The 11256-nt window shown below is 43.1% G+C and overlaps 1 long non-coding RNA gene across 1 annotated transcript; it reads right to left on the reverse strand.

The window, feature by feature from the left end:
* Positions 1 to 956: 956 nt before the first annotated feature.
* Positions 957 to 8168, reverse strand: LOC146072409 (uncharacterized). The gene is made up of 3 exons (XR_014473112.1): positions 8129 to 8168; positions 1731 to 1803; positions 957 to 988 (listed from the first exon to the last, which is right to left on the reverse strand). It is a non-coding gene; the product is annotated as an uncharacterized LOC146072409 (long non-coding RNA).
* Positions 8169 to 11256: the final 3088 nt, after the last annotated feature.

Consider the following 11256-nt stretch of genomic DNA (forward strand, 5'->3'; position numbering starts at 1 on the left):
CGTCTATCGTGGGGTGACGACGGGGACATCTATAATGTGAAATGGGTCATATTGGCCCATTTCACATTTTTCACATTTTTTCAAAGGTGAGATGGACTTAATCAAGTCCATCTCATCTTGTGCCATTATAATGGCACAAGACCGACGCGATCCTCATGATTTCAATGTTAAAAAATATTTTAACATTGAAGCCTATGGCAAAATCAGGGGCATCGCGTCGGTCGCGTCGGGACCAATGTTAATGGTCCCGACCGACCCGATGCCCCCGATTTTGTACCTTTGCCGGCAAAATGGACCTGATTTCAAAGGAAATCGGGTCCATCGTGTGGATCGTGTACCTTAACTTAAAGGTACACGATCCACACGATTGTGGCCGTGCTAGGAAACAAGTACCCAATTCCCCACATAGGGGTTCAATTTGTTTACTTAGTCTGCAACTACATTTAGGTACAGGTGTGGTAGCCGCCACGTTAGGGGTAGATATATACCCTTGTTGTAGATATGTATATGTTATGAATGTACAGTTAATGTCATACTACAAGTCTCATAGAGAATACTTTATGTTTTGTGTAATAATTAAACCCTATAGGGGACATTAAATGTATGTCTATGGGCATGCCTCCACAGAAGGCAAGAGACTGTTCTTTTAATGGTTTTACACTGTGCTCCCCGCCAGAGAGACATTAGACAGGGAGCAACGAACTGCTGGCAGAAAACCCCTATGTCGATAAAGTTATTCAGCCCGTGCACATGACGGGCACCGTGAGCCACGAGAGCCTGGGTAAAAAACTGACAGCCGTTAACGGCTGTTGAGCAGTTCCCCAGAGATTGTAAAAGCAAGCAGAGCTACGCAGCTGGAGAGGAAGCAGAGAGCGGTGCTGAGACACGGAGCACACTCACCAGGGGCTCCAGAGACGACGGCAGAGCTTCTTCCCTTCAGCGGGGACTAGGCGGTGGAGGCGGCACCGGAGGAAGTGTCCAGTCGATCCTGCAGCAGATAAGGAACAATAAAGAGGCGCGGTGAGTGACTATCCAGCCCAAAAGGGCCGCCCACTATGCCCTCAGCCCTGCCTCCCGCATCATACACTCAGCTGTTCTAGCAAGTCCCAGGGACTTGTATCACACGCATCAATCAGACTGCTTTGCTCAGTAAGAGCTGTATAAAACTGCATACAGAGCTGTAAGAGCTGCATAAAGTACAGAGACGACGCTACATCATCTCCCAGTGTAGTCTGCACCCCCGAGTCTGGCTATAAGGTTATCTCAGCACATTAGGAGTAGTCATAGACTTCAGGACGTACGCTCCTTGCCAGCAATCCTTACTGAAGCTTTCGATGTTACAGAGAGAGAGGGACCTTATAACTAATCCAGGCTTGCTTCAGAAATAGCTAATAGACTATCATACTTTGGAGGTTTAGACTACAACTGCCAGTTAAACTAAGATTTTTCTAGGACATTGTATTTGGAGACTGATTTACTAGCAGCAGTGCTTCATCGTAATAAGAAGCCTATCCCAGCAATAGCAGGGACAGTTCACATAGCAAGAGGGTTCAGGATAACAACAAAACCAATTTTGCAGTATAATCTCAGCACAGAGGAGCAATAATTTGGAAGTGCCAGACAGCTGGGGACTGTTGTAATTTATAGACCATTCTTCGGTTTAACGCCCATTAGCCTATTCTTCCCTTTAATGCATAGACTACATCAGGACCCCGCCAAGCGACACTTACCTACTTCTTCCCAAATTTTGGATTACAAATATTCTGTTCAGGGAATAGACATTGCGACGTGGGACCTGAAAGCCTGCAACAAAGGAATAGACAGTTATTAAAAAGCGCTTGTATAACAGTTGACTATAGTCATAAAAAGAGTTAACTCTAGGTTATTATAAGACGGAAGGATTATTGCGCAATAATAACCCATTCGTGTAATTAAAGGCCTTATAGGAAACAAAGGGTACTGTGGAAATGTTTAACATTTTAATGTAATTGATATTTAGGAAATGTTTTACCAGCAATTATTTTGCCTGTCTATCAAAGTAATAACAATCTAGTGTAACGGTTTAGACAGCGATCTCTAGAGGTCAGTGTAGTATTTATTCGCATTATTTGGCATTGTAACGTGTCACCATAGTTTGTAAGTGAAGTGTTAAATCTTTATTTATTCTGCTGTCAACCAGTTGTTAGATAGTAACAGCTCACTAATGTTATGTGAGTAAATGTTTGTATTGGCATGTTGATATTTCATGCCCAATAACAACCTTGATTTCAAACAGGCTTTCATCGAAAGCAGAGTTCCAGTTTAATAAAAGCAACCTTATTGTTTTATTTGTGTGTTTTATTGTAATGAACTGTCCATAAGTGTATAGCTGAATAACCTGTAAAAACAAAGCGATACTTACCTGTGAGGATCACAGAATTGGCGTCGCACGAACAGGATTCGTACAAGAAAAACAGCAAAATGTCCAGCGGAGATTCAGCTGAAGGAACCCCGCAACCAGCCATGGCCACCCCTAACCCAATTACCTTGCCATATCATTTTGGAGCACCATGGATTCCATGCTATTCTGGCGAAGAAACAGGAAAGGATGGCGTTTCATTGAAAGCATTTAAAAAGAAACTGAACTCTATATTTATACTTCATCCATTAAGTCCACAGCAACAAGTGGAAATAGTTATAGGGCAGCTGAAAGGACCAGCGCTAAGGGAAGTTTGGTCCTGGCCAGCAAGAGAAAAGCAGACGGCAGATCAGATTTTTCAGAGACTAGCAACAACCTTCCATATTGCCACTCTATCAGAGTTAAAGTCACGGTTTTATGCAAGAAAGCAAAGGTTGGATGAGACTTTGAGAGATTTCGCCCTGAGTCTTCAGGAAATGCTGAAGGATATACAAGAATTCGATGCAGAAGATGCCCAGATTCCGGACGAAAATGAGGCTCTTATCAACAGATTAATCAAAGGAGTACACCAAGACAGTGTCCGGACCCAATTGAAACTCTTGCGTCTGCAAAAAGACGAAGCCTCATTCCTAGATTTCAAAGATGCGGCCATTAAACTAATTGGGGTTAAGCGTAACACTGGAGCTGGATTCCCGGAACTCCCAGGGTATCAGGAACATTCATTTTCAAGTCCAGATGAACTTTTGGGGGCAGCAAAGGAGGTTAAGACACAACAAGTGAATGCTCAGAATGCACAGTCGGCTGCTGGAGATCTAAACTACATCCTAAAAGGACAGATAGAGGATCTAGTTACAGGAATGGCTGACATGAAGAAAGAGATTCAGAGGTTAGCAAAAAGTCGACCCAACGAAAGACCAAATTCTGATTGGCATACTAGAGACCGTTCTTCACGAGGCGGGGGGTGGGGCCCTAGTCAAGGAAGAGGCCGAAGGCCAACGGATCAATTCGACGCCCAAGGTCGTCCCATCTGCAGGAGATGTGGCCGCGGTGGTCTTATTGAGCGAATGTGTCGTCAGGAGAGACCTTTAAACGCGAATGCCCCGGGGACAGAGACCGATCCCCGGGGAGATTACCCTCAATAGGTCCGTCCCCAGAAGAGTGGTGCTCTCGATATACGGGGCGATGCCCTGTAATACCTGTATATATCGATGATGTCCAAGTCCTCGCCACTCTAGATACTGGGTCACAAGTCACCACCATAGACTATAAACTTTTTTGCCAGCTCTGGGATAGAAAGGAGACACTCCCACCGCCCCCCACATGGCTTAGACTCCTAGCCAGTAATGGCCTGGCCATCCCCTGTGAAGGATATTGTGAGGTCAATGTAAAAATAGGACAGACACTGTTAACTCGGCAAGGGTGTCTTATCACGCATACTGAAGATTCGTCTATCCCTGCAATAATCATCGGGATGAACATCCTGCAAAGTTGCCCCAATGAACTGATTAACGCCTTACAGTCAGAATTACCCCACGTGCCTTCCTGTCACCAAAAAGCCTTATGTCAAGTGATAAAAGTGTTGCGTAGCCAAGAACAGTTTGTGAAAGAAACTGGAGAAATCGGAAGAGTTAAGTTCACGGATCAGAGAGCCTTTGTGGTTAAACCAAATACGGAAGTTTTCCTATGGTGCAAAGCCCGGTGTGGCCCAATGGGAAGATCCTATCAGGCATTGGTGGAACCGAGCAGAACACAATCCCGACTCGACCTAGTCGTTGCTCGAACCCTTGTCACTGTAAGCAATGGAAGGATACCTGTCAGAGTGCTCAATCCGCATGACTATCCCATCCGAGTAGCACATCACCAGACATTGGCGAAATTGAGCTGGATAGCTTTCCAAGATATCCATGACGTAGTGAGCTTCAATCAATCCTCCACCGCTACAGCTGAAAGTACAGAAGATAAGCCCTGGTGGAAAGAGATACACATCGGGGAGGAAAACACCCCGGAGGAACTCATAGAAGGCGTTTTGAGAGTGGTGCAGGAAAACGCCCAAACGTTCAGTAAATACCCCTCCGACTTCGGAAAAGTTGAGACCATAAGACATTTCATTCCAACTGGGAACGCACCACCCATAAAAGAAAGATACAGAACGCTGGCTCCTGCCTTATATCAGCCGGTGAAAAAGATGTTAGAGGACATGAAGGCGAGTGGGGTGATTCATGAAAGCTATAGCCCATGGGCGGCACCCATTGTCATCGTGAAAAAGAAAGACGGAAGTTTGAGATTCTGCGTCGACTATAGAAAACTGAATCAAGTTACTCATAAGGACGCTTATCCTTTGCCCAGAATTGAGGAATCCCTGACCGCCCTAAAGTCCGCATCGTACTTCTCCACCCTAGATCTCACCAGTGGCTACTGGCAGATCCAGGTAGCCACTGGGGATCGTGAGAAAACCGCCTTCACCACCCCCATGGGACTTTACGAGTTTGATAGGATGCCCTTTGGGCTTTGTAATGCTCCGGGAACATTTCAACGACTAATGGAGCACTGCCTGGGGCATCGAAATATTGAAATCGTCTTACTATACCTCGATGATGTGATAGTGTACTCCAGCACGTACCATGATCACCTCCAACATCTACATGAGGTGTTTCAAAGACTGGCAGAATTCGGCTTGAAGGTCAAGCCCTCCAAGTGTTTCCTTCTTCAGAGCAGTGTCAAATATCTGGGGCATGTTGTAAGCGCCCAAGGAATTGTCCCTGATCCAGATAAGATTTCAGCTATCCGAGACTGGCCCGTGCCAAAGACCATTAAAGACGTTCGCAGCTTTCTGGGGTTTATAGGCTACTATCGTAGATTCATAAAGAACTTTTCCCGTGTGGCTGCCCCATTACACGAATTACTACGAGGGATCAATAGACAACAGCAGAACAAACAGACTCCCATTAATTGGACTGAGACCCAGCAGGAAGCTTTCGATACCCTTAAGGAGTTAATGACCACTACGCCCATCCTCGCCTACCCTGATTATAGTCAGCCCTTTCATCTATATACTGACGCCAGCTTTCAAGGGCTTGGGGCCGTGCTGTCTCAAAAGCAACATGATCAAGAGCGTATCATTGCCTTTGCTAGTCGAAACCTAAAAAAAAGTGAAAGGAATGATAGTAATTACAGTGCCTTTAAACTTGAACTGTTAGCCCTCGTTTGGGCAGTCACGGAAAAGTTCAGAAATTATTTGCTTGCAACCCCGTTTGTCGCATTCACGGATAACAACCCGGTAGCTCACTTAGCAACGGCTCAGTTGGGAGCCCTTGAACAGCGGTGGTATTCCCGGTTAGCCAACTTCCAATTTGTCATCAGATATCGATCTGGGAAAAGCAATGGCAACGCCGATGCTCTCTCTCGTGTCTCTCAAGAGCAGTTTATTCAAGAAGACGCGGACAAGTGGGAAGAGATAGAAATGCCAGCTTTCCAAGACATCTTCCTTGGTAAAACCACCGTTTCTAAGGAGAAGAAACAGCTAGCCGCTCAAGCTGAAACCGATACTTCGAGCCCTGAAAACAGAGATTATTGGGAGCAGATTCAGGGGGAAAGTCCACTGTTGACCAAATTGAAGACATTGATAACCGCTAAGAAAAGGTGGAAGTATGAATGCGAACCAGAAGCGGATCCTGAGCTCATCCGATTATACCAACAGAGGAGCAAATTCCGTTTCCAAGGGAACCTACTGGTGCGTGCGATCATCAACCCCAAAACACACGCTTTAATCCGTCAGATAGTGATACCCAGATGTCAGAAGGACAGAGTGCTCCAAGCTTATCACAATGACTCCGGGCATTATGGAGCTGAGAAGTTAGAATCCACTGTGCGGCAACGTTTCTTTTGGGTAGAGATGCGGAAAGATATGGAAGAATGGTGCAAGAATTGCACGAGATGTATACTTAAAAAGAAACCGGCAACGTCACAAAGAGCTCCACTACATCCTATTGTTAGTCATCATCCCTTGGAGCTGGTTCTCATAGACCATGTGAAATTAGAACCGAGTCGCCAAGGTTACCAATACGCCATCATGATCATAGATCACTTCTCCAAATTTGCTGTCATCATGCCTGTGAAGGATCTTACGGCCCGAACCACTGCTAAAATAATTTGGAGAGCCTTTGTAAAACAGTACGCTTATCCCGAAAGAATCCTCACCGACCAAGGGGCTGCATTCGAATCAACCTTGTTCCAAGAACTGTGCAAATGGTATGGCTGTAAAAAGACACACACTACGGCCTATCATCCCCAGTGTAACGGGGCCTGCGAAAGACTCAATCAGTCTCTAATTAACATTCTAAGAGCCCTACCCAAGTCAGAAAGGCAAGATTGGCCTGAATTGCTACCTGAGATTTCTTTTGTCTACAATAACACGGAGCATGGAGCTACCGGATTCACTCCATACTATCTGTTGTTCGGGAGGAATGGCAGGTTGCCTGCAGATCTAAAGTTGGAAGTGCCCCAGGAAATGTCCTCAGTGGAGAATCCAAAAACAGAATGGGTACAAACTCATCAAAAAAGAATCCGTGATGCCTACAAACTTGTTGACCTAAGAAGGGATAAATTACATCAACAACAGACTGAGTATTATAATGAAACCGCACTGGCAGAGCCCTTGGCAGTGGGAGATGTTGTCTGGAAGAAAAAGAACCAACGACAGAGCAAACTGGATTCGTTTTGGGAGGAACAGCTGTTCATCATCAAAGAAATACCAAACCCTGGAATGGACATTTACCAAATCTCAAAATTGGGCGAAGAAAACTCAGTAGTAATACACCGAAACCAACTCAAGAAATGTCATGATTCAGTGTCAATTCCTAAGCTTCCTGTCTCGGAGCCTACAGATACGGACAGCAGCGGCTCATTCCCTGAAATGTTAAAGCTATTCTGGCCAGGGTTAGCCAATGGCATGCCTTACTGCTTTATGAATGTTTCTGAAAATCCAAATGTTGTTAACCTTGGTAATGAAATTCCTGTATTCCCTGAAAGTAATGTTTCTGTCATTCCACATGATGAAGTGGCCCAGGATACCTCAGAGTTAAGACGTTCGAACAGAAGTACACAAGGCGTCTTACCTCTCAGGTATAGAGATTAGAAAGAGAAAGTTTTTAATGTGTTACTGACATGGTCAAATGTAATGCAGTATTGTTTATTTTTTCCTTTTGAATCTTATTCTAAGTAGGAAAGATTCCGTTTATTTTTAAAATTTGTTGCATGGGGACATGCAAGGTTCTACGAGGAAGTGTGTGGTAGCCGCCACGTTAGGGGTAGATATATACCCTTGTTGTAGATATGTATATGTTATGAATGTACAGTTAATGTCATACTACAAGTCTCATAGAGAATACTTTATGTTTTGTGTAATAATTAAACCCTATAGGGGACATTAAATGTATGTCTATGGGCATGCCTCCACAGAAGGCAAGAGACTGTTCTTTTAATGGTTTTACACTGTGCTCCCCGCCAGAGAGACATTAGACAGGGAGCAACGAACTGCTGGCAGAAAACCCCTATGTCGATAAAGTTATTCAGCCCGTGCACATGACGGGCACCGTGAGCCACGAGAGCCTGGGTAAAAAACTGACAGCCGTTAACGGCTGTTGAGCAGTTCCCCAGAGATTGTAAAAGCAAGCAGAGCTACGCAGCTGGAGAGGAAGCAGAGAGCGGTGCTGAGACACGGAGCACACTCACCAGGGGCTCCAGAGACGACGGCAGAGCTTCTTCCCTTCAGCGGGGACTAGGCGGTGGAGGCGGCACCGGAGGAAGTGTCCAGTCGATCCTGCAGCAGATAAGGAACAATAAAGGGGCGCGGTGAGTGACTATCCAGCCCAAAAGGGCCGCCCACTATGCCCTCAGCCCTGCCTCCCGCATCATACACTCAGCTGTTCTAGCAAGTCCCAGGGACTTGTATCACACGCATCAATCAGACTGCTTTGCTCAGTAAGAGCTGTATAAAACTGCATACAGAGCTGTAAGAGCTGCATAAAGTACAGAGACGACGCTACATCATCTCCCAGTGTAGTCTGCACCCCCAAGTCTGGCTATAAGGTTATCTCAGCAAATTAGGAGTAGTCATAGACTTCAGGACGTACGCTCCTTGCCAGCAATCCTTACTGAAGCTGTCGATGTTACAGAGAGAGAGGGACCTTATAACTAATCCAGGCTTGCTTCAGAAATAGCTAATAGACTATCATACTTTGGAGGTTTAGACTACAACTGCCAGTTAAACTAAGATTTTTCTAGGACATTGTATTTGGAGACTGATTTACTAGCAGCAGTGCTTCATCGTAATAAGAAGCCTATCCCAGCAATAGCAGGGACAGTTCACATAGCAAGGGGCTCAGGATAACAACAAAATCAATTTTGCAGTATAATCTCAGCACAGAGGAGCAATAATTTGGAAGTGCCAGACAGCTGGGGACTGTTGTAATTTATAGACCATTCTTCGGTTTAATGCCCATTAGCCTATTCTTCCCTTTAATGCATAGACTACATCAGGACCCCGCCAAGCGACACTTACCTACTTCTTCCCAAATTTTGGATTACAAATATTCTGTTCAGGGAATAGACATTGCGACGTGGGACCTGAAAGCCTGCAACAAAGGAATAGACAGTTATTAAAAAGCGCTTGTATAACAGTTGACTATAGTCATAAAAAGAGTTAACTCTAGGTTATTATAAGACGGAAGGATTATTGCGCAATAATAACCCATTCGTGTAATTAAAGGCCTTATAGGAAACAAAGGGTACTGTGGAAATGTTTAACATTTTAATGTAATTGATATTTAGGAAATGTTTTACCAGCAATTATTTTGCCTGTCTATCAAAGTAATAACAATCTAGTGTAACGGTTTAGACAGCGATCTCTAGAGGTCAGTGTAGTATTTATTCGCATTATTTGGCATTGTAACGTGTCACCATAGTTTGTAAGTGAAGTGTTAAATCTTTATTTATTCTGCTGTCAACCAGTTGTTAGATAGTAACAGCTCACTAATGTTATGTGAGTAAATGTTTGTATTGGCATGTTGATATTTCATGCCCAATAACAACCTTGATTTCAAACAGGCTTTCATCGAAAGCAGAGTTCCAGTTTAATAAAAGCAACCTTATTGTTTTATTTGTGTGTTTTATTGTAATGAACTGTCCATAAGTGTATAGCTGAATAACCTGTAAAAACAAAGCGATACTTACCTGTGAGGATCACACAGGATATGTGTCATGAATGCCAGGACGCACGGTTTCCCAGCCCAAAGCAACATACAGTACTGCATTCCAGTACTTATAGTGCTGGTGCCATGTCATCACCAAATAAATAACACACATGCAGGTGTCTGTCCACATGATATAAAAGAGTATAATAGACCAGTCCATCTGCCCAATGTAGGCATTAGTGGACAAGGTTCCGTATTAGGCACACTGACTGCCCTGTAGCTGTGCAGCTGTGTGTTTTGACACTTTTCTATCATAGCCAGCATTAACTTTTTTTTTAGCAATTTATGCTAAAGTAGTTCTGTGGGATTGGACCATACATGTAATTTGTTGCTCTCCAAATGCATCAATGAGCCATGTATGTCTATGACCAGTGGTGGTTTTAACCTAGGGGCTGCTGACCATAACAATTATACCCTTGTCACTGTTCCTTACACTTTCCTGTTTTTCCTGCTTTTAATACATCAGTTTCAATAACTGTTCACTTGCTGCCAAATATGTCTGATTCACTTTACCTGTCAGTGGTTTTAATGATATGAATAATGGCACTCCAGTATCAAATCTCTCTCTTGAATTCACAGACTTTGCAACTTAATTTTCTTTTTTTCTTGTTGAAGACTTTCCTTTTTGTCGTTTCTATTCTGCATGTAAATAATCTAGAAGAGCCCTCCCATATACAGTGAGGATAAAACTGACATGCTTTAAGAGTGTGGTAAAAGAGATTTTTCCTTATACTTGGCTTAGTGTCACCTTCCAATGAAACTATAGGAAAATATATTTTATGCATTGATTTCTAGTTTTAAATCTAGTTTGAAATACACTGATGTTATGATGACGTTGTTAGTTGTCAGCATTCTGTTTACTAACCCTAACAGTAACCCTAACATGTTGGACCATTCTGTTACTATAACATTATTGCTTGTTTCAAAGATAATATAAACAATATAATAAAGGATATAATGTACCATTAAATTCCTCAGATCTTCCAATTTTATTTTATCTTCCAAATCAGCATTTCCAATTCAGCATTATAGTAAATGGCCATGTGATCTCCCATCTTTCTGCTTGGACTGATTTCAAGATTGATAAGAATTTTCAACAACATCTACCACCTTGTGAGAGTACATGAATTAAAAAATAATATTTTCTTTTACTGAAGCATGAAGCGAAAGTACAATAATAATGTAATTTCTCTGTACATAACACAATGTATCATTTCTACAATTTACATACAATAAAAATAAACAGGCTCCAACAAATACATTGTAGTAATTTGTCTCTTTACAAGTACCCAATACAAAACAGTAAGGAGAGAGTAAATGTATGTGCCTTGATCTGTGCCTACAGACAAATAATAATGGGGGGTCCTGCATACACACTCGAGTTTCATACCGCAGCGTATTCTTGAAACACTGCCATATCTTCTCTTTCATGGATTCCGACACAGTTTCTATAGAACTCTCGCACATCTCTAAGAATTTCTCAGTAAATTTCTCTTTTTGCAATGAAGCTTGAAGCTACTCCATTCTGAAAATATAGAACAATTTGGACAAAAAAATAAAACACAATTTAAGGATGCATTTTGTAGAAGGTATTATAAGTAACTCTCT

Source organism: Crinia signifera, chromosome 4 (assembly GCF_055691185.1).
Source record: "Crinia signifera chromosome 4, ASM5569118v1, whole genome shotgun sequence".
In the NCBI taxonomy this organism is placed as follows: domain Eukaryota; kingdom Metazoa; phylum Chordata; class Amphibia; order Anura; family Myobatrachidae; genus Crinia; species Crinia signifera.